Genomic DNA, 4826 nt, shown 5'->3' with positions numbered 1-4826 from the left:
TGAAACTAATTTTCTACCAAAGAAGACTAAAAGTAGTCACATGGACCATTGCAAGTAGCTAGACATACCACTAGGGTCTTTTTCAGTCTGTTTAGTGTTACATGTATGTATATGTATTGCAGAACTGACCACCTTGTATTAGATAACGAATTAGGGCATTCATCCCTAAGGGAGGATTATTTTTCCTGCTTTCTGAATTGCATATAGTTCTTTGTCCATAGATGGGGGATAGGGAGATTTCCCTCTTTCATTTTAACAAGCCTATCAATATCTATGGGTCTTGTTTAGGCAGCCATATTGTCGAGGTGACATGGGTGAAACATGCCAATCATGTTCTGTGGATGTATCAGTTGGATCTACGCTCTCTATAACCACTTAGTCAGGAGATATTTAATTATCAGTTCTACCTCATTGGGGGTTTTGATTCTATTTAAATTATTGATTTTTCAAATTAATTAAATTTGGTAGGTCATATATATCTAGAAATTCATCCATTTTCCAGTGAAGTCGAACATAGGTTTATAAAGTTTATCCTTGTGATTATCTGCATTTTCTTGGTGTCTGTTGAAATCTCTCTCTTTCATCTCTAATTTTACTAATTTGGGTCGTCCGTCTTTCTTTTGTTAATTTTGGTAAACTTTTGTCAATCTTATCTATTCAAAGAGCCAACTTTTAGTTTCACTGATTCTTTGTACTGCATTCTAAAAATTTTCTGTTTCATGTGTTACTTTGATAGAATTGTCGGCAACTTGTCACATTTCTTGAGAGATCATAGACACTGAGACAGACACAGGGACAATAGAGTCATCTCTTTCTAAAAGCTTACGGTTGAGTGGTGAGAAATGTACAACTAACTAGAAGGGAATGTGCGCTCAGCACCCAGTTCAGGGCAGGCAATGTTTACCCAGGTAAACATTTTAAGAAGTAAAAAGGGTTTGGAAGAACCAGAAACCCTTTATTTCTGTCTGTAATAGTTAAGATACTTTTGTAGCAAACTCAGAAGCCATTTTGAGGGAAGACCCCAACAAGATGTGAGAGGAAGAGTGTGTTGCAGATGTGAACAATGTTCTGGAAGGGATCTACAGGAGCTGATTTGGGCATTAGAAATGGCCCTGTGCAGATAGTCAGAGAGTACAACATCTACATGCTGCTTGAAGAGGCTCCTGAGGGTCACCTTGACAGCCAGCTCAACTTGTGTGTAATTGTATAGGAAAGGCTACAAGACACTGCTATTTGGAGGCATGTAGTGATTGCCAAATATAACCTAAGGCCTTAGTCTATAATTACTAGTTCATAATTGCTTAGCTTCCTGTGTGTGATAGATTTCCTAGGGTAACTGGAGATCCAGTCTCTCATTAAATAATAAATGCCATTGAATTTCCTGATAAATGAACTCTCCCAAAGACCTTCAGAAGGGGCTTTTTCAAACTTTTGAGAATTGGTATAAGTATCATGAATAATTCTCTTGCTTTGCCAAAGGTGACCTAGAAATTTATTAAGTCTACTGAGCTGTTAGATTTTTTTTTTGTTTTGTTTTCTGTTTTGTTTTTTGGTGGATGATGTAGTGGCCTAGGTAAGAACAAAAAGGAAACTTAAAAACTTTCTCATCTTCCTTTTGATCATATGCCTTTGGATCATAGCCTCATCTGTCCTCTTTGTTTAACTATAAATACTATCTTATTTTTGCATGATATTCTTCTTATTCTTTATTAATGACTACAATGTTCTCAGCATTTTAATATTGAGATCTTTTATCTAGTTGTCTAGTATTTGTCAAAATACAGTTTTAACTCTTTCTTTTTCATATTTTTGGGCAAATTCATGAATTTAAACATGATGATTTGTACACACCTATGTTCATCCCTTCAGATCTGTCCTTTAATATGTATGAAGGATAGAAATTAAAGGGACTCAGTCATCAAGCAGTTTTGTAATGGTGGGAGAGTCACACTCCTGTTTTGGGGCTTGAGTTTCTTTCTGAGAAAATGCTCTCCCTTCCTTCCCTCTATTTCCCCTTGTTCACCTCTGTTGGGTGTTATTGACTCTCCTAGAAACTACACATGTGGTAATAGGTACTCTCCCTCAGACCAAAAGCTCTAATGCAGGCCACAAAACAGATATTTCTTAGATCCTGCCTTAGAGTTTTGTTGCTATGAAGACACACCATAACTAAGGCAACTTTTATAAAGACAAACATTTAATTAGGCTTGGCTTACAGTTTCAGAGGTTTAGTCCATTATCATCATGGCAGGAAGCATGCTAAAGAGCAGGCAGACATGGTGTTAAAGGATCATGGTTCTTGATCTGAAGGCAGCCAGAAGGGGGTAGTCCCTGCAGGCAGACAGGAGGAGGCTCTCTTTCACAACGGGCAGAGCCTGAGCATAGGAGCCCTCAGAGCTCACCTATACAGTGATACACTTTGCCCAACAAGGCCATATCTTCTCCAATAAGGCCACACTCCTAATAGTACCACTCCCTATGGCCAAGCATTCAAACACATGAATCTCTGAGGGGTCAAACTTATTCAAACCACCACATTCTACTCCCTGCCTCAACCCATAGACTTATAGCCATTACATAGTGCAAAATGTATTTAGTCCAACTTCAAAAGTCCCCACAGGCTATTGCAGTCTCAACAATGTTTAAAAGTAAGAAGTTCAAAGTCTCTTTTGGAATTCTTGCAATCTCTTAACTCTAATCCCCTATACAATCTTAGTAAAAAAAGCCAATCACATACTTCCAGCATCATAGGATATACATTATCATTCTAGAACATCATAGTGAGGAAATATTGGGCCAAAGCAAGACCAAAAACCATCTGGGAAAGCTCCAAACTCTGCATCTCCATGTCTAATCAACTACTTTCACCTTGTTCACTACAATGCATTTCTTTTTCTTGGGCTTGTTCTACTTCCTGATAGCATCTTTCCTCAACAGATACCCCACGGTTCTGGCATCTCTAAACTCTTGAGGTCTCCAAAGCATTCCAGGCTTCACCTTCACAGCTTCTGCAACACAGCTTCTGCTGATGCTAATCTTAGTGGCCATTCATGGTACTGGCATCTCCAAAATGTTGGTATGTTTTCCTGCAACTAGTCTGTACTTTCACCAATAGCCTCTTGTAGGATCCTTTAATGGTGCCAAGCCTCAATTTCTTCGCATGGTCCCTTCAGTCCTAGGCCTTCAATTGTAACTGAGCCTTTACCTTCACCGATGCCCTTTCCTGGCTTTTTACAGTGCCAAGCCTCAGCTGCTCCCCATGACGCATGCAGTCATGCCTTCAAAATCAGTACCACCTGGGTGATTCTTACACATTAGCAAGTCAAGATGCAACAAGAAGTACAAGTTTGGCTATCTCTGGAACTCAGCTTCTTTGTGCTCTTAAAAAAACACTTCCCAAAATATTTCACCTCTGTAATGCTGGTCTCTTTTTAATAATCCCTAATTTCTTAGCTCCAACTTACCAGCATCAGTTGTCCCAGTAGTTCCTTCTAGACTCTAAATCCACAGCCACATGGCTAAAGCTGCCAAGTTCTGCTGCTGGCTGGGGCTGGAACATTACCACCCCCTCCAACCCTACTCCATGCCTTGTTCTATTACATCATTACCAGTCGATCTGTACTTCTAACTCCTTCTCTGCCTAAGTTTGGCTGTCATAAAACTTGCTCTGTAGACTGACCTTGAACTCAGAGATCTGTATAGCTCTATCTTTTGAATGATGGGATTAAAGCATGTACCACCATACCTGGACCTAAGCTTTTCTCAACTTGGATCTTGCCCTGTCTCAGGCTGACCTTGAACTCAGAGATCTGCTTGACTCTGTCTTCTGGAATTAAAGGTGTGTTCTACCATGCCTGGTCCTTATCTTTTCATGGCCACTATTCCTCAAGATCCAGACCAAAAGTTTGTGTCTTCCACTTCTGGATTGTAGTTCATTCCAGGTTAAAAGTCCAAATGAAGACAATAACCAAGTAATAATAGGGCCTGTTCAATGGCAAGTTCAATGGCAGGGAAAGAGCTAACAAGTTTAACTGAGTAGAATCTTGTCTTAAAGTCACCATTCTCTTAATTTGTTTATATCCGCAAACATGGGATATAGCTCCTTTGTACTTCCTGGAGCCCTTTTATTACTTGAACCATACATTTTGTATTTTTTCTTTCTATGCTTGCTATGTTTGATCAAAACATTCTTCATGAGAGTAAACTGGAGGACAAAGCCTATGCTGGGCTTTTCTGAAACTTCCATTGTCAATGCAATTAATCAAAATTTCTTTACCTTAGCCTTCAGACAAGAGCAAAAAGCAACAATATTCTTCACCAAAACATCATAAGAATGATCTCCAGATTCCAAATAACCCTCAGCACCAATGTTTTCCATATCCCTACTAGGATGACCCATTAAGACCCACTTAAAGCATTCTATGGCTTTCCAAATCAAAAATCCCCAAATCAACACTCCTGCAAACAAAAACATAATCAGATCTATTACAGCAGTATTCCAGTGTCTCCAAGTCCATATTCCTCAAAACAAAAACATGGTCAGAGTATTCACAACAATAGCCCAGTCCCTGGTATCAACTTCTGTCTTAGAGTTTCCATTCCTGTGATAAGACACCATGACCAAGGCAACTCTTGTAAAGGACAACATTTAATTGGGGCTGGCTTACAGGTTCAGAGGTTCATTCCATTATCATCAAGGTGGGAAGCATGGCAGTATCCAGGTAGGTATGGTGTTATGGAAGGAGTTCAGAGTTCTATATTTTGTTCCAAAGGGAATCAGGAGAAGGCTCACTTCCAGGTAGCTAGGAGGAGGTTCTCAAACCCAC

This window comes from Mus musculus, chromosome 16 (genome assembly GCF_000001635.26).
Source record: "Mus musculus strain C57BL/6J chromosome 16, GRCm38.p6 C57BL/6J".
NCBI classification, from domain to species: Eukaryota; Metazoa; Chordata; class Mammalia; order Rodentia; family Muridae; genus Mus; species Mus musculus.
This window is presented reverse-complemented; position numbering follows the sequence as displayed.